This window comes from Marmota marmota, unplaced genomic scaffold (assembly GCF_001458135.2).
Source record: "Marmota marmota marmota unplaced genomic scaffold, marMar, whole genome shotgun sequence".
Lineage (NCBI taxonomy): Eukaryota > Metazoa > Chordata > Mammalia > Rodentia > Sciuridae > Marmota > Marmota marmota.
The window spans coordinates 9,093,394-9,113,227 of NW_025999905.1; the positions used below are offsets into that span (position 1 = coordinate 9,093,394).

The 19,834-nt window shown below is 36.9% G+C and overlaps 1 protein-coding gene across 1 annotated transcript in view; it reads left to right on the plus strand.

Annotated features, from left to right (window-relative positions):
• Tspan13 (tetraspanin 13) overlaps positions 1 to 19,834 on the plus strand; it is a 31,108-nt gene that overhangs the window by 435 nt on the left and 10,839 nt on the right. The window lies entirely within an intron of this gene.

The window sequence follows — 19,834 nt, forward strand, 5'->3', positions numbered from 1 at the left end:
CTCCAGTCAGCCCCCCCTCCCCCCCCACCCCACACACACACACACACTTCCCGTCTTCCCAAGCTCTGCGCGCCGCCGGCCTAACCATCAGTCCCTGATCGGGACCTGGAGCCGGCGCATGTCGCAGTCTCTTCCTTTGGCTCATTGTGAAGCCGCGGTCTTTCAGGCTAGCTGGCCGCGTTTCTGCCACATTGCTCCACCCCGCCCCCTCACCCACCGCCTTGTTTTTCAGGCATTTAACCAGACCTCCCCATTTTCTCACCCTGATTCCTTTTGCCGCTAGCTCCTGGCTTCCGAACCCATATGGAACGGGTTTGGAGACGGGAGAGCACCCGGGGTCTGAGGACAGTTTTGCTGAATGGCGTGGTCTGAAACTGACTGGGGGCGTACAGATGGTGTACCTCTAGGTTAGCTCTGCGTGCTCTTGTAATTTGAATTGAGGCCACCGAGTAGGTTCTGAGGATATGCGCAGCTTCCGAAGTTTGGTGCTTACATAAAGGGCTGTCTTTTTGTAAATGTTATTGCCAGTTTTGCTCATACTTGATGGTTTTTCCATGTGTTCCCCACCCCTCCCCCGCTTATCAATATCCTAACTCCATTTTAAGAGAAGTCCTCCAGTAAATAAGATAGCCTCCACCCAAGTCGTTTCTTCTCTGCCAACCATCGTAGGCCTCATAGTTTTAACGCTGCAAGCTATCTTTGTGATTTTTGAGGCGCAATTCTGGACTGACAAGAGGATGACAAGTTGACGTTTATTGCATGCGTATCATATCCTAGGTTTCATACACGATATTTGTTCGACTTCCTGACAACCATTCGAGGTAAGGGGATTTGTCAAAATTGTATACACAAGGTAACAGACCAAAAAAGGTTTTAATAAGTTTTCATAGCTGGTAAGTGGTGAATCAGAAAAGAGACCTATGCTGTGGAATCCAGATCTTTCTACAGGCTCTCTCTACTGGGTGAAACTTCCTCTTCTGTCATCATCCCTCCATCATATCTTGCTCCTTTCTATAAATACACCTGGTGCTTTGCAACACCCACCCTGAAAACAAACCCAGCTCCCCTGCATTAACAGAGAGCTAGGCATCTGTGCAAGCTTAGGTTACGTCCTTGGAATAGAGAGGCTGTCTTGTGGTCACCAACACAGAGGTTGGGTCATTTTACCATTTTTTCCCCCTGTGAACATGATGGCAAAGCTTGGAAGGCAGGGCAAAAACAGGCATAGAGTATGCTTTTCTAGCTAGTTAGTAGGGATCTCCTCAACATAGTTCTTACTTGTCTTGAGGAAAAAAATACTAGAACATCTGGTGGTTCAGCTGCTTGTAATTGTGGATACATGTCAATTTTTTTTTTTGTCAAAATCTACCTGTTTCACCTGAGGCATGCCTATCATTATTTGTTAAATAAATGCTGATGAACACTTAAGATATTTTCTTTTATTAGTATGAATGGTCTGCTTAGAACTTTACATTCTATTTTGTGTTCTTATTTGTTTTTTCCTCCTATTGATGCTTCCCCCTGCTCACCAGACATTTACTCTTACAGTGTCTGATTGTACACAGTAGAATGTCTACAGAGTCTATGTAATGTTTATACATACACACACACACACACACACATATATATATATATATATATACACACACACATACACATACACATATATATGCATGCACATTATTTTTAAATCAAGTTCTATTGCTTTTTTAAGATATATCATTTCTAATTGTATTTATAGCATATCAGGACAGTAGGGAGATAGAAAGTTTTAAAAAGGAATATATTAAGACTAATATCTATTCTAAATTATTTTCCTCCAAAGCATATTCTGTTTATTTAATAGCTATGTGGTAAAACTTAATTGGACCCTGGTACCAAAAAAATTAATTGGAAATTCATGGGAATATAAAAATGGTTTGTCCTTTTAAACCCTAGACTTTTTAGATAGACAAAGGGACATTTCTTAAAATGAATTAGTGGCCACTTCTTATGCTTTTGGGAATAGGCTAAAATAACTTTGGCAATTTAAATTGGAGATGAATGACAGGCAAAGTTATACTAGATCTTAAATAGATGTGGGAAATATTCTATAGCTATTATTTAGATTCTGTATCTGCCCTGGTCTCTCTCTCCACATTTTAACATGAAAAAAATGTGAGGTGGGTGGATGTAGGGTTGAACTTGGGGACTTGGAAGGCATTTATTTATAAAACATGAATAAAAGAATCTTTTGTAGGTTCTAATCCTACCTTGGTCTCTGCCTCTAAAATATGTTCAAAGCTGCAGGATTAGGTTTGAGGTCATTTCTAAAAGAATTAGTAAAACCAGGATTGCTTATGGGAATGGCAGGTGTAAAGACCGTGACCTATCTAGGGCATCATTCCTTGTGTGGAAGCGCTTTTCTGAGGAACTAAGGACTCTACAACTGGACTCTGGATTCTCAGGTAGGCTTCTGATGAAACTGAGATTAGTGCTAGATTCATGATTAGCCCAGAAACATGTCACTAGAACATGGTGGAAGGAACATCCCCAAACTTGTCTTGGATACTTGATGACTATGAGAAAGTTTAATGGGTGATTTTTTTTTTTTTATTGTTTTTTTTCTGTCTTAGTTATTATTATTAAAGGAGATCCCTAGTAGTGAACAACCATAAGTTATTGTGGTATATGTAAATAATTTATAAGTATAGAATAAAAAGTGAAAGTTACAGTCTCTTAATCCATTTTCATGGTGTTGTCAGGGAAAGTGACTTGCTTCAAAACTTCCAATATTTTTTTTTTTTTGAGAATTTTAATATTTATTTATTTTTTTAGTTTTCAGCAGACACAACATCTTTGTTTGTATGTGGTGCTGAGGATCGAACCCGGGACACATGCATGCCAGGCGAGCGTGCTACCGCTTGAGCCATATCCCCACCCCAAAAAACTTCCAATATTTAAAGATGATTAAAGTTTCTTCATTCAACAAATATTGTTTGAGTGCCTACTGTATGACAGGCTTTATTTCCTGACTGGAAACACAGCAGCAAATCAAACAGGGCTTTAAAATCAATATGTTTTTATGAAGCCTCTTTTTTGAGGGATGGGTTACTAGGGATCTAACTCAGAGGTGCTTTACCACTGAGCTACATCCTCAGCTCATTTTTTATTTTTTATTGTGAGACAGGGTCTCACTAAGTTGCTGAAGCTGGCCTTGAACTTATGATTCTCTTGTCTTAGCCTCCTGAGCCATGGGGGTTTACAGGTGTGTGCCACTGAGGTTGGCCAAACCTCTTGTGCATATGAGGTCAAGAACTATATTTAGTCTATAAACATTTGCCTACTGTGTGTACTGTACTAAAAATTGTGGGAAATAAATACATACAAACATGAATGCTTGTTTGGAAAAGACAACATCTAGTTGAAGAAATTGTGTGTAAGGGTTTAGGTGCCATGAAATTTAGGAATGGGGAAGGTCTTTGTGGGAGGGGAATAAAGGTGTGATTGAATTGGGAAAATATAGAATTTAGTGTGTAATTTCTTTGAAATTATTTAGGATATAAATAAAACATGTTTGGGAAAATGATTTATTTTAATAGTATGTTTTTATATGAATATTTTAGATTGGAAATATTTTGACAAATAGTAGAAAAGAACTTTTAAAAATATACATAGTGACTTATTGGGAAAATGTGAAATGTATTAAAATATGTAACATTTTAAGGTTTTTTTTTTTTTTGGTTGTTGTTTTTTTGTTATTTTCTCCTGGTGTTGGATGGAGATCAAACCCAGGGCCTTGCACATGCTAGGCAAGTGCTTTACCATTGAACTACATCCACTGCCCTATATTTTGAAGTTTTATAGTACAACTCCTTGTACTTCTTAACCTGAGAATAAAGATCTATTTTTTTTTTTAAATGAAAGAAAGAAAAGTAGTTGGGTAGCTGACTTTGTTAAATGGAACCAAATTGAAAGTATGACCACAAATGTGTTTACTGTGTTGGGACCTTTAAGAGTTGAACTGACGGATGGTTCATATATATGTATGTGTATATATATACACATACATATCTACACACACACATACACATTTGTAAGAAGTATATATGTAAAATGTATGTGAAAAAATATAAATACTAATGGGTTAATATATATGGGTTTTAATTAAGACTGTAAGGAATAAGCCAGTTGCAGAGGCACATATTTGTAATCCTAGTGGCTCAGGGAAGCTGAGTCAGGAGAATGGCAAATTCAAGGCCCAGCCTAGGCATCTTAGCAAGACCCTGTCTCAAAATAAAAACAACTAAAAAGACTGAGGATGTAGTTCAGTAATAAATTGCCTGTAGATTCAGTCCTCAGTTCTGCCCCCCCAAAAAGAAGAACCCAAAGAACAAATAACTCATGATCTTAAAATCACGAAGGAAATTTCAGAAGTTTATTTTTGTGTGTTCATTCTTCTAACATCACTCCAAGTTTGTCTCTTTTTCCCCCTAAATATTTGATTATTTTGAAAAAATTCTCACGTAACATCAAAAATTATACTAATTTAAGGCCGGGCACAGAGGCACAAGCCTGTAATCCCAGTGGCTCCGGAGGCTGAGGCAGGAGGATCCTGAGTTCAAAGGCAGCCTTAGCAAAAGCGAGGCACCGAGCAACTCAGTGAGACTCTGTCTCTAAATAAAATACAAAATAGCCCTGAAGATGTGGCTCCATGGTTAAGTGACCCTGATTTCAATCCTTGATACTTCCCCCCCCCCCCAATTTTATCAATTCTGAGACACGTTGATTTACATTTTAACATTTCTGAAATTGAGTTGCATTTTATAATAGATACAGTGTGCCATGTTTTCCAGATTAAAAAAAAAAAGACTAATTTATGGAGAGAAAAATCATCAGATTTATGAAGAAAACTCAACTTTTCTAATTCTACCCCTTAGACTTAGGTAGAATTAGAAAATTATTTTATTTCATCTTCAGTTTCTTCATTTATAAATCAGTAATATTTTCTATTCTTCCCTCTTGCAGTTGCAGTCAAAGTAAGATGTATATAAATGCTTTGGATATATTACAGAAATAAAATGAGTTGTTACAGGTTCTGGTGGAAAAAGGTGAATTATTTTACATTTCCTAATTATAAATCAGCATGCTACAATAAAAAGATTTTCAAACTATTGGGATTTTTTTTTTTTTTTTTTGGTACTGGGGATTGAATTCAGGGGCACTGAACCACTGAGCCACATCCCCAGCCCCATTTTGTATTTTATTTAGAGACAGCGTCTCATTGAGTTGCTGAGCACCTCATTTTTGCTGAGGCTAGCTTTGAGCTCATGGTCCTCCTCCCTCAGCCTCCTGAGCCACTGGGGTTACAGGCATATGCCCCCAAGATCTAAATTTTTTCTTTTTTCTTTCTTTCTTTCTTTTTTTTTTTTTTATGGTGCTGGGGATTGTGTATGCAAAGCAAGCACTCTACCAACTGAGCTATATCTCTAGCCCTCTGGGGTTTTAAACACATTCAGGCTTCAGTTAAGTCAATGGACTCTAGAAAGGAAAAAAGTTCATATCCTCAAAATGAAATAAATCTTTTAGTTCTAAGAAAAATATTATTAAGGTGTGGGAAGTATAAATTTGGAATTGCAAGGTTTACATTTTAGACTTAGTTTTGTGCATTTTTTTTTTTTCCTGAGTCCTAATGTGGTCACTAGAATGCTGGAGATTTGTAATTTTTGTTCAGTCATAACTCAAATGAAGAAATACTAGTACTTCAGCCAAAGAAAAAAAATGTACTTACTGCAGTTGCTTTCAAATTATTGCATTTGACATTTTTAAAAGTTCTGGCCATTTAAAAAATTATTCTAGTTTAATATTTTAATGTAATTAGATTCGTAGCATTATCTCTGTCATTCAAACTACTGGATGAATGAATTTAATTGGTTCTGAATATTTACTTGCATTTTAAGTAAAAATGATTCACTACTTACAGAAGGTGGAATTTTCAGAGGATATCATTATGTTGATATTTATAATCTGGTTTTGTGCCAAATATATTCCTAAAATTTTCCACCTTATGATTTAAAAAATACAGTAACAAAAATGTCCTATTCATGCCATTTTTCATTTAAAATGAGCTTACTGACATTCACAAATTTTAACTACAAAATTATTAAAGACATTTCCAAAGAAAGAAATAATTAATTTTGGGGAAAATTCAGCCCATTGTTGAAAAGTGAGGTTTGAACATCTTATTGTCCTAATGTAAGTCACCATGGGTGTCATCATTTCAAACACATTTGAGTTTTTGGTGAAGGCAGGTTGGGTCTGATCCATATTCCTTCTTACATTGAGCTGAATTCACATACAAACCATTTTACCACACTGTAAAAGAAATAATCCAAATCCACTTTTAAAAACATATGAAAACCAGAGGAGAACAAGTTCTTTAGCAGGCCATTTGAGATTTTTCACCACCCTCTGACCTCCTATGTACATTGCTTTATGCTTGGATTGGCAATACAATTGTGCCCTTTCCTACCTGTTTTTGCTAATACTAGGCTCTTCTCTGTCTTTGGAAAGTTATTCAATAAAGCCTGCTCTATCAGGAAGGAATCTTTATTTTATTTTATTTTTTTGGTACCAGGGATTTGACCCAGGGGTATTTTATGACTGAGCCACATCCCCAACTCTTTATTTGTTTTACTTTTGAGAGAGGGTCTTGCTGAATTGCTTAGGATCTTGCTAAGTTGCTGGGGCTGCCTTTGAACTTGTGATCCTCCTGCTTCAGTGTTCAGAATCTCTGGGATTATATGTACCACTATACCTTGCAGAAATATTTATTTTCAAATTTTCTCTCTGTTCTCTTAATACTTGAGTGCTGTCCCAGAACAGTTTGGGGAGACAGAGGGCATGCAATTTTTCTTTTTCATGTTTCTTTAACTACTTGTGGATTACAGTAAGAGCTGAGAACTTCTGTCGTCAGATTTTCTTTTACTCTGTCGTTGCTGTTGATTTACCAGTGCTGTGTATTGTAGACAGCTGTGTTCTTGTCCTCTCAGTGAGACCATTATTTTCTGGTTGACATAAAGCATAGCTTTCTCTGTGATCTATATACTCCCTCTTTTTGCATTATTAAGCCTGTAGTTATTTTTTTAAATATATTTTTTTTAGTTATAGAGGGACACAATACTTTTATTTTATTTGTTTTTATTTTTATGTGGTGCTGGGGATTGAACCCAGTGCCTCATGCACGCTAGGCAAGCACTCTACCATTGAGCCACAACCCAGGCCCCAAACCTGTGGTTATTTTTATTTTGGGGTAACACAGAATTGTTTTCTAAATACTTTGCAAGTCAAATTTACAGAATTGGTTGCTCCTTTTCCAGCTGTTCTTTCTCACATCAGGAAAACTTCTGGAAAACTGTATCTTATTCTTTTTAGCCCACTGTGATCAAAGTTAAATCCAGGGCTGGGAATGTAGCTCTGTGGTAGAGTTCTTGCCTATCATGTGCCAGATTTGAGGTCCATCTCTTGCACTGGGAGTGGGGTGGGGTGGGGTGGTGTTAAATCCAGAAGCATAGTCAATCATTTATTTATTTATTGTTTGCTTCTGGGTTATCAAACCCAGGGTCTCCTACATTCTAGTCAGTCTCTCTATGCTGAGCTACACCCCTAACCCATGGCCTGATGTTTTAAAGCATGTAAGTTAGCAGTAGATTAAAAATTAATATTAAGTAGGAATCCTTTTTTTTTAATCCACTGTAGAATCTAATTTTTCTTGAATTACTTTTTTGTTCCATTGTTGGACAACCTTTTAAACACTTCTGAGAGTTTTCTGTAGCCTTTCACATGAACAAATCTATTCCAGTAAAGTTATAAATTATACCATAATTTTTTTGGCAGGGGTTCTTTATATTGTGAGTCTAATATAAATATGTTATAAGATGAACCTAAGTCATTTTCTTTTATTCTTTCCAATCATAAATACTAATTGAGCAACAACAGCTGGAAACAAAACAAACCAAGATGCCCTTTATGGAGCTTAATTATATAGGGGCAGACAGATTATAAGTAAATAAGTAAATTATACATTATAAAAAAGTGTCCTGGAGAAAAATGAAGCAGAATGTAGGGAATGAACATGGTGGGGCAGTGGAGTTGGTGGGGAAGAAGGGATATAGAGTTTTACCTATGATGGTTACAGTTGGCTCTCTTGGGAAGACCACATTGGAAGAAAGGTTTGAAGGAGGTGAAGGATAAATGTCTTGAGAAAGTGTTTCAGGTAGAGGGACCAGCCTTTGAAAAAAACCCTGATGGAGAAGTATTCCTAGTGTGAAGAGTCAGGTGTGGCTGGAACACCAATCCGAAGTACAGTGGTAGAACTGAGGTCAGAGAAATTAAGGGACCTGGAATGTAAATGGTCTGGAGGGTAGTATAAGGACTTGAGCTTGTATACCAAACAAAAAGGGGCACCATTGGTATGTTTGGCCTGAGGGTTGATGATTATCTATCTATCTAATTCTCATAGAAGGGATTGAACTCAGGTGTTCTTTATCATTGTTCTACATCCTCATTTTTTTAAAAATTTTATTTTGAAGTAGTATCTCACTAAATTGCCCAGGCTGGCTTTGAACTTGAGATCCTCCTGCCTTACTTCCTGAGTCGCTGGAATTATGTGCCACTGTGCCTGGCTATGATTTTTATGTAAAAGATTGTCTGCTCTTTTATTGAGAATTGTATTCAAGAGCCTGGGCTGAAGCAGTACAACTAATTAGAAGGATATTGATGTAATTTAGGCCTGAGATGATGGAGACTTGGACCAGTATGGTAGTAATGAAAGTGAAAGAAATAGATTCTGTATCTTTCTTTAGGGTGAGGTCAACAATATTTCCTGATGGATTGGAAATGGAGTGTGAGAGAGAGGGATGAGTTACAGATTACACGTAATTATGACCTAAGCAACTGGCAGGATAGATACACCATAAACTGGGCTGGGGAAGGCTATCAGTTAAGTAGGATTTGGGATGAAAATCAGGGGTTTAATATTAGATTTTTTGCCAATAGGTACCCAAGTGGAGAGGTCAGGTGGCACAGACTAAGAACATTGGTGTTCAGGTGAGAGGGCTGTCAGGAGATTTAAATTCAGAGAGCTGTCAGCATAGAGAATGTTATTTACAGAGTTGAGATTGAATTAAACCAACAATTTAGTGAGGTTATATAGAAAAGGGCAGCCATGGATTGAAGCAGTGACATTCGTCCATTAAGTGGTCTAGGAGACAAAGCAGATTCTGCAAAGGAGTGGAGAAAGGAATAGTTGGTCAGGTAGGAGGAAAACCTGGTAGGGTTTGGCATCCTAGACACCAAATGCAAACTGAGTTAAGAAGGTGGTATTGAACATGTGTGTCAAGTGCTGCTGCTGAGATGAGGACCAAAACTTAATTCTTGAATTTAGCAATGAAGTCATTGGAAAGAGCAGGTACCCCTTTTATTTTTCTTGAGATACCTATAAGCCTGTCAACAGTAAGGACTGTGTCCCAATCATTCTCGCTTTCCTTTCTGTACAGCACAGCCATGGCATATGGTTGGCATTTAGTTAATTGAATGCAGGGATCAGTGCAGGGTTGTCCTGCCTGTAACTTCACTTCTTGTCATTTAGAACTAACTGCTGCAAAGAAGGAAGGGTAGGGTGGGATAGGAACTTTCTTGCCAGCTGTGAGTGCCATTGCAAACTAATTAACCTTGGAGAATGACAAGTCAGGATCCCTCACTTTCAGTTCCCTTTATGTAATTTCTTTTCAAGAGTTACAAGATGCTCTGTATTTTCTGGCTAGTAAAAATAAAAGCAATGGCACTATGGAGAACCATAAGGAAGAAAAATACGTGCAAGAACACTTTGGGGTTTTTCTATGATTTAAAGAATGAAAGCAATGGAAGAACTGAGGTTTTGGCTTTCACACTATTTAGCAATATCTGGATTATTTATAGAGTTTTCACATTTCCATCCAGATGTTTGGCATCATAGAAACACATGCTTGATCTCTGAATTGCTTTTTTATTTTTCCACATTTAATAATTTAGGAAAGAGTTTAGTTTTCAAACGTGTTTACTCATAAATGGTGAAGCATCTGGAGGAAGGTGGTCTGGGACTCTTCTTCCCATGTCAGTGGATGCTGCATTACATTTCGGTGGTGTAGTTCTCCTGTATCTTAATAATGACCTAAATTTTCTTGCCTTATACTACCAATGTAACTTCTCTCTTACTTTATTGCTAGAAAAACATTTTTGAATAATTACAACATCTAATCCAGTGTTTTGAAATATTTTAAGTTTTTTTTTTAGCAATTTACTTACTTTAGTAGAACTTTTGTGCTCAGAAAAATGTTAACTGTTTAAGAAACATTCAAATCTGATTTTTCATCTTATTTTTGAAATGTGGATATTTGATCAAAGAATGAAAATCACTTTTATAGGTTATGTATTATGAAGAATAATCTGGGACATTATCAGACTGAATTTCTTCCCCCCAAGTATTGTATAGGCTGGTGAATAAACATTTGCCCATCCTTAAAGTATAATGAGCCATATCTAGAACTTTTTCATTCAGCAGTGTATCTTGAGTATCTCTTCAGTACTAGGCACATAGCCAGGTGCTAGGAATATAAGATCAATATGTGCCTTGATTGAATGGCACTTAACATGTAGAGGGCCCCTTAAAGGAATTCAACGAATGGGGGTGGGGATTAATGACTAATGAATTACCTCTAGGAGTCATCCAGGCCTTTCACATGCTGGAATTTAAGAGCCTAGGTAGACTTTATCCTAAAACAAGAAACAAAGGGTAGCCAGCCCAGGAATGACCTAGTTGGATTGGCTTTAAACAAAGACCACCATGTGAGTGTTTTAAGTTTATTTGCTATTGCTAAAACAGAACACCACAGACTGGATAATTTATAAAGAAAATAAATTTATTCCTCACAGTTCTGAAGGTTGGAAAACTCAGGATTGAGGGGCTGCATCTGGTGAGGGTCTTCTTGCTGCATCATAATATGGAGGAAGGTATCACATGGCAAGAGAGTGGGTATATACAAACTCAGGTCCATTCTCTTCTTAAAAAATTCCTCCCTCCCTTCCTTCCTTCCTTCCTTCCTTCCTTCCTTCCTTCCTTCCTTCCTTCCTTCCTTCCTTCCTTCCTTCCTTCCTTCCTTCCTTCCTTCCTTCCATACTGGGGATTGAATTCAGGGGTGCTCTACCATTGAGTTATATCCCTAGTCTTTTTTAAATTTTAGGACAGGGTCTTACTAAACCTTGCTGAGGTTTACCTTGAACTTTAGCTCTTCCTGCCTCAGAGTCCCAAACCCTGACACTTGGCTGTTGTAAAGCTTCTAATCCCCTCCTCAAGGCCCCCCACCCTCAATAATTCATCTAACTCTAATAACCTCCCCAAATCTCCACTTACAGATATCACCAAAACATGGATTTGAGGATCCTGTTTCTAACATTTTAAGTTTTTGGAGGACACATTCAAGACAGCAATAGGAACATTTCAGTTGCAAGAATAGCTGCCCAGCTATACCACTGCTTAAAATGGCCAAGTTCATTGTTTCCACTGAGAAATAGGTGAGGAGGTGGGCAACCCCCAGGCAAGGTACACAACCCAAGCATGCTGTCAGGTACCTAGTCTCCATCTGTTTTTCTGTCCAGTCCTATTTGGCATGTGCCTTTCTTAGGCACCAGAATTTGTTCATGCCAGAAGAAAGATGATGCTCTAAAATGCTTTTCCTTCTGAGGTTTTGTCTTGCTGGGGAGCGGGGCAGATTTATTGAGGTGTTATTGACCATGTAGACTTAAAGTGTAGCATTTGGTAAGTTTTGGTATATGTGTGCGTCTGACCTCATCACCAAATTCAAGACCTTAAACATTTTCATTACCCACAGAAATCTCCCCATCTTTTTTGTAATTCCTCTCTTCTCTCAACCTCAATTCCAAATCTGTAGATAACTACTGACCTACTCAGCAGTAAAATTTAGGATGGAGGTAATGTTAGTAAGCCAAGGGAGTGTGTTTGGAGAAAAAATATGGCCTAGGATGTTACTGTGGCTCATTAACACCTTTTTTTTTTTTTTATTTTGGATCAAGAAGCTTTAGAGAGCTCTTCTATAAACATTTTTAAAAAGGTTTTTAAATGGACACGTAGCAATTGTAGGCATTTAATGTGCTACAGTGTAACATTTCAGTTCATATATATACAATGTGTGATGTTCAGATCAAAGAAATTGACGTCATCACCTCAGATGTAGATTGTGCAGATCATTCAGAATCCTCAATTAGCTATCATGGAATGTTCAATTAATTGTTGTCAACCATAGGTAATGTACTGTGCTGTAAAGCATTAGAAGTTATTTGTCCTATCCAACTATACCCCTGACCCATTAGTCATCTCTATATTTCTCTTCCCTTCCTCACCCCATCTCTTCCCAGGCTCTGGTAATCACTCTTTTCTATTTCAGCAAAAAAGTGAAAGCACTAGGATAAGAAATATATGTGCTAAGTTGCAAAAGTGACGTATGTCTACTACAAAGGTTATTCTTCTTCTGGGCAGCAATTGTTTGGTTCTCTTTAATTCTAGAATATTCTAGAAGTTTCTTCTTTATTTGAAAGACAGTGTCATGGTTTAACATTTTAACACTTAATGCTAGATAATAAAGAAACTTGTGTATCTATTTTTCTTTTTCTTTTCTTTTTTTTCTTTCTTTCTTTTTTTTTTTTTTAGTAGTATTTCAAGTATCAATCCAAAAGGGGCATGAACACATAGTTGATTAGTTTCAAACATTTTTTGTTTACTACAGTGACCTCAGAGATAAAGTCTCTCCATTTCTAAGGAGAATGTCTTCCTCCTCCAGCCTAGGTAACCCAGTGTGTACTCTTGTTTGTGTGTGAATGTAGGTGTATGTGGCAGAATTTTTTATTCAGATAAAAGAATAATAAAACACAAAAAGGGTAAGATAGCATTTGGTAGTTAACTAATGGAAAGGTCATATGAGAAGAGGGATTTATTGTTCTTTTACACATTACTGTGCAGTCAAATCTCATAGGAAGTAGATTAAAAAGATGCTATTCAAACATTGATCTGGGGTACAGAGCAAGAACTGCAATTTCTTATATATTGTAATGGCATTTTTGATATTGTGTTAACTATTTCTTAAGTACATTGCTAGGCACTAGGATATAGTCCTATGTGGAGGGAAAAATGCACCAAACAGGAAGTTTGCTACAACTCTACCACTGCATCATTTGGATGTCACCTTGCTACTGTGATGCCTTCACCTCTAAAATGAAGGGCTACATTAAGATGACTGACCAAGTACCTTTGGGTCCTGGGGTTCTGTGTTTTTGTGCTGTCTTACAAGTATTGGCTGAGGATCTCTATATCCCTTTCATGAGATTCTATTTATTTACCTTCAGAATCTACTCTTGCATGAGCTGGTAGTTTTGCCGCTGCTACATACATCTTTGGGATTAGCTTGGCGAAACTGTAACAGCTTTACACATCTTGCTGTGGTGTGCCTTTTCCATTACAGCTTTTTAAACTCTCTCTTAAAGCTCTTTTTACATGGTCAACTTTTCTTTGTTTTAAAGAGAAAACAGGAAAGGTCGGTGCTTCCTGCTCATAAAAACATCACTATCAAGGAGTTAACAGATCCATAATCTGTTTTTATCAGTATTCTGTCTCCCAAAGGAAGGAAACTATTTGTCATGGGTCTAAATTTACTTTCTATTACAATTGGTTTCATAAGGAAACTGTTATTATAATTGAACAAAGGATTCTTTGCAGTTCCTTTGTCTACCAAGTTACAGTGACAAGCTTAGACTTTTTAATTATGCAGTTAGGATTAATTTATTTGAATCAATAATTTTTAGATCACTAGTTTGTAAGAATTCTTTTAACTTCCCCTTCAAAATTGCAAACCAATGATAACATGTAATTACCACTGCTCAGAAATAACTTGTTTCATTATTATCTTTAAAAGGATCTCCTTTAGTAAAAGTTAACAAAATACCAGTAATCAAATCTTAGGGGCATATTTAAAGTTTTTGTGTGCAATTTTTAACTTAAAAAGTTAAACAAGTTATGAACATTTGGGAGATTTTTGTTGTGTCATAGAAATATCACTCTTACACAAATACATTGTTTTCAATTTTTTTAAATGAAAAATATTTGGGGAGTTTAATGAGAAAATGGATCACCTCAAATAAGTTCATGTTGATAAATTTCCCTGTTATAGTGATGGAAAATTTGTTTTTGGATTAGACAGTTGACTCTGTTCTATACTACCTTTGATGGCTCTTATAAATGACTTGTGTGTTCATACTTGAGACCAAGTGTGATGGACTTTTTGTCGCACATGTGTGGAGACTCAAGAAATTATTTCTTACTGCTTTCAGGTCTGTATGTACCACCATCATTTGAAAGCTTTCTTTTTTTTTTTTTTTTTCTAAGTAGGAGCAAATTAGAGGAGGGAGTGTGGGCCACACTTGATGATTCAGATTGGAATTGACACAAAATATTTGAAAGAAAAGCAAGACTATCTTCATTCAAATTACTGGGTATGGGAAATGGGAGGAACGAAGGCTAGATGAGGAAAAAATGGACCGATTTGTAGAGTAAAGCCAAAAAGCAGAATTTAGACTTGGTGTTCTTATAAGAAGCAGTTTTAAATTTTTTTTCTAGTTTTAATTAAAAAGTAATTGATATGCACAGAAAATAACATGCTAGAGTCCTGTGAACCCACCAGAGAGACTTCGCAGATGCTGGTACTCTGCCAGGCTCCTGTTTTGAAAGGTGAAGGATTGCAGTGGTACGACAGGGCCCCTCTCCAGCCCCTGCCTGTTTCCCCCTCTTCAGGACTTCATTGTCCTGAAGTCAATATCTGTAGGTTTATGAAATCTGTGACAACTTCACATATTGAACTCCATAGAGAATATTGAGTGTTTTTTGTGTTTGAAATATATACAAATGGTATGTTTCATCTGTATTTGTACAACTTATCTGGTTTATGTTTTAGAAGTTTATTATTTCATAGGAATAGATTAAAATGTCATTTGGGGTTCTGTTGTGTGATGATACCAGAGTCTTTGAATCCTCATCACGAGTTTGAGGTTGTTTTCAGCTTTTCACTATTAACAAACAAGGCTGCGGCAGAATCCTGGTGTATAGCTAGTTGGTGAAATGCATGGTTCTCTTGGGGATTAACCTAGAAACAGAATTGCAGCGTTAATATGGGATACACATCTTTAGCTTTCCTGCCAAATTTTTCTATAAAGTAGCAACAGAATTTCATACTTCTGTTTGTAAGGTTTCTGGATCCCCATGGCTTTGGGGTCCTTGGACCTAATTTTTGACAATCTAGTGCATGTGAGTTCATGTACGTGGATGTAGCTTTTGATTTTCTGATTTTTAGTGAGTGTTAACATCTTCCATGTGTAGTCTTTTTGGATTCTTCTTCAGTGGATGACCTCTTATTACCTTTGACGACTCTTCAGGGTGCTTTTTCCCATTTTAAATTGATTTGTAAGGGTTGGAGATGTTTAGTCCTAGGCTTATCCTATATTTGTTGTATCTTTCATTTTATAAAATTTTAAAAAATTAACATGTATCATGGTATACAGTGGGTAATAGTACAGAATCAGCAGCCAGAAAGCCTATGTTTATATTCTACTTCTATCCCTTACTTGCTGTGTAACCTTGGGCAAGTTACTTAATATCTCTATGAACAATTTGTTTTCATCCGGGAAATGAAAGCTGTAGTACCACTTACTTCCTAGGGTTGTTATAAAGATTAAATTGGTTAATAAATGTAAAACACTTAGAATACTTTTTTCATACATCAAATGTCATATTAGTGTGTGCCTTTTTGAGTCTTGTTTAAAAATATTTCTTTAACCACAAGGTTATTACAATATTCTCTGTACCTTTTTTTTTTTCTTTTAACTTTCAAGTTGTGCTTCTTTTATTTAGGGTTAAATTGATTGGAGGAGGTAGGGACTAATCCTATCCTCTTTCACAATGGAAAGTAATTGTCACAGAGCTGCTAACTGAAGCCGTCTCCCTACTGATTTAGAATTCCAGCTCTCTCAAACACCATTACTGTTGACTTATTTAGATCTGCCTGTCCTGGTTTTAATTACTGAACCATTAAAGTAAGTTCTGACTTTTGTTAGGATGGTTTTTAACTTCTTCACTTTTGATTTTTTTTTTTTTTTTGTACCAGGGATTGAACCCAGAGGTGCTTAACCACTGACTCACGTCCCCAGCTCTTTTTAGTTTTTATTTTGAGACAGAGTCTCATTAAGTTACTCAGGGCCTTGCTAAATTGCTGAGCCTGTCCTCGAACTTGTGATTCCCCCTGCCTCAGCCTGTGGAGTCCCTGGGATTATAGGTGTGCCACCGTGCCCAGCACTTCTTTGGCTCTTTTAATTTCATTTATGTACTTATTTTTACTAATGTTTAAAGAATTAAGCATTCCCAAAAGATGCAGAATCAAGCATAAAGTTTCCAGAATAGGATGAAAAGTCAAAGGCAGAGTTCAGGACAGTTGGATTTAATGACTTAGCAAGGTGTGATTTGCCCCCAGGAGCATTTCTTCTACCTGGAGCTGGTGACATGGTTGAAAAAAGTATAGTAAATATGGGCATTTATCCTTAATGTTCAGAGTGTTCCCAGCTCATTTGTGCCATTCTTTACACCACATGAATTAAAACCCTACTGTTTTGCCTAGAATTACTTTGAATTTGTGGGTTAGAAGGGGATGAGTTAGTGCCCTATTGTGAGTGTCCCTTCTTGTATGCACAAGATATAGCTCTTAATTTAGATCTTCATCATGTTCTTCAATTCATTTCACAATTTGCTCCAGAAGGTCTTATGCTGCTTTTGTTAAATTTATTTGTATGTACCTTGTACCCTGGGGGCCTATTACAAGTTGAATCCTAAGAAAAATATTTTTAAAATATTTTTGTTGAATGAGCATGCTATTGACTTTTGCATATTGATCCTGTTATAGCAATTTTGCTGGTTCTTATCAATTTTAGTAATTTGCAAATGTTTAGGATTTCCTGTTTACATATTTGTGCTAATTTTTGAATAATGCCAGCAGTGTTTCTTGTGCCCCACACATTTTTTTTTCCTGTTCACTCTTTCTCAGTTGTCTGAGACCTTGCTACAGTGCTGTGTAGAAGAAGTGAACTTATTCTTGAGTTTTGAAGGAAGTATTTGTTTTGTAACTGAGTGATTTTTGCTCTGAAATTTTGATAGCTATTTGTTATGGAAATTTTAAGGTATTTACTCTTATTCTTTTTCTTAAAAATAATTTTGCTTAAGGTCCATTGTTATCTTTTTAAGTTATGTTTTATCTTTTCTACTATGTTTCTTCTTTGTGTGTGTGTGTTTGTTTTTTTTTTTGTGGTGGTGCTGGAATTGAACCCAGGGTCTTGTGCATGCAAGGCAAGCACTCTAACAACTGAGCTATATCCCCAGCTCTGGCTCTTTTTTGAGTGCATTTTAAAAATATGTTTTTGTTTTTTTTTCCAAATCGTGTTGTTGTTGCTCCTCCTCCTCCTCCTTCTTAAATCTATTTAGTTAGCTTAAGTATATTAGCTTAAGTATATATAGTCCATTTATTTCTTTTCACTTAAAGTTCTTGGAAACTCTAATTGTTCTGTGTATATTGCCTCTTAGTTATTTATTTTTTTCTCATGGGTTTTGTGTTTTTTGCTAAGGTTAGCAATGGTCACACATAGGTGTATATAATTATTTTTTTAATAAAATTTGGGGGAATGGTGTTGGAGTTGGCATTTGATAATGTCCCTCCTGAGTCATTTTGGAATTGCTTCTATGAGTTTTTCTTCCATAAAATACCATCACAATCTGTGATCAGCTTTTATTTGAAATACTTGGCATGAAAATTTCTGCATGCATGGGGTAGTATGCATTTAAACTCCAAATATAGAGTGGTGCTTCTCTTTCTTATAGATTTTGTGAAGAGTCTAAAAAAAAATCTTTGCTGTCTTCCTGGATGTTTAGTTGTTGTTTTTCTATAACATTTTACACTGAGAAAATAGCTTCTTGGAGTTCCTAGCTGTGTGGTCTCAGTTCCACTTCCTAGTTCTGCTTGGCTTGAAAGCAAAGTCCTTCTCCTTCAAGGACTGTTCTGATCTAGGAGCTCCTTCCCCACCCGCTCATGGGCCCACCTCACCAGTTGCCTGCTTACAGCTTGAAGTTTCAGTTCTTCTTTCATTTCTGATCTCTGGGATTTCCCATGGTTACTTCGAGCTCACATATATATTTCAATAAAATGTTACAATCTTCTTTGAGGTTTTGAAATATTTGTAGCAGGAAAGATTCTAGGGTAACTCAATTGCCCATGTTCTTACTCTCTGTGGTAGACTGAGTGCTGATTGCCTTCAGGGGAGTCCACATCCTAATCCTTGGAACCTGCCAGTATATTACCTCACATAGCAAAGGGGATTTTGAAGATTTGATTGAATTGAGACCTTGGAGATGAGGAGGTTATTCTGGATCATCTGAATAAGACTTATATAATCACAAAAGTTCTTATAGGTGGTAGGCAGAATGGTCAGAGTCAGAAAAGGAGATGTGCCGAGAGAAGTAGATTGTAGTCTGAGATTTGAAGATGCCACACTGCTGACTTTGAACGGGGAACAGGGACTGTGTACCAAGAAATGCTGGAAACCTCTAGAAGCTAGAAAGGGTAGAAAACAGATTTCTCCTGGAACTTTCTGAAGAAGTGCAGCCTGACTGATATAACAATGTTAACCTCTCCAGGTCTTTTGACCTCTGGAACTGTAGAGAATAAATCGGTGTTGTTTTAAGTCACTGCATTTGTGGTAATTTATTCAAGCAATGATAGGAATCTTCAATGGTTTTGAAAGATTGCCTGGTAGGAGTAATGAGGATGTACTAAAACCTGTTGAAGAAACAGCAGAATCACCTTGGTGAGGAATGCCTACACAGTTAAAGAAGGGAACACCTTCTTCTTTTCTCTATTGTTGGGGATGAGTGGGGGGAATCAGAGCAGAGATCCTTGTGAATGTTCTAGATAACATTTTAATAATAGCATACTGCCTAATCAGAGAACTGGACTAGTACTCCCCTCCACCCTTGGTTGAAAAAAATTAATTTTACAGAGCAAGATGCTATAGGGCTACGTCTTAGGTCTTGGGGAGGCTGAGTCCAGGGGGTTGGGGCCAGCCTGGGCAACATTCAAGACCCTGACTCTTAAAAAAAAAAAAAAAAGTGGTGAGGGGAGTAGTTTCTCATTAATGAGCCTGTTAGTTGGCCATTAAGTGAGAATTGACCAGATTTCTCATTTGCTGAAATGCTGCTATTGGTTTCAAAGGTTTGGTTAATGGGGAGGATGCTGACAGATACTGGAGTATTTCAACATGGCCATATAGTTGGGATCACATTGATAGTAAAATATCAGACAGTTTCTGTCACAGAGGTTCCTGACTTGTCCAACTCCAAGGTGAAAATTGTTTTGTATTTCTTTCCTAGAGCTGTTGGGGCAAATTATCACAAACCTTATAACACCAGAAGTGTATTTTCTCATAGTTTTGGAAAACAGAAGTCTGACAAGGTACTGGCAGGGTGAGGCTGCCTTTGAAGACCCTAAGGGAGAATCTTTCAATGACATTGAGGGCCCATCTGATAATGCAGGATAATCTCCTCCTTTTAAGATCCTTAATTTAGTCACATCTTTTGCCATATAAATAGTGTTCATTCTTTTACTACATAAGATAATATTCACAGTGGGCTTTTTTTTTTTTTTTTTTTTTTTTTTTACTC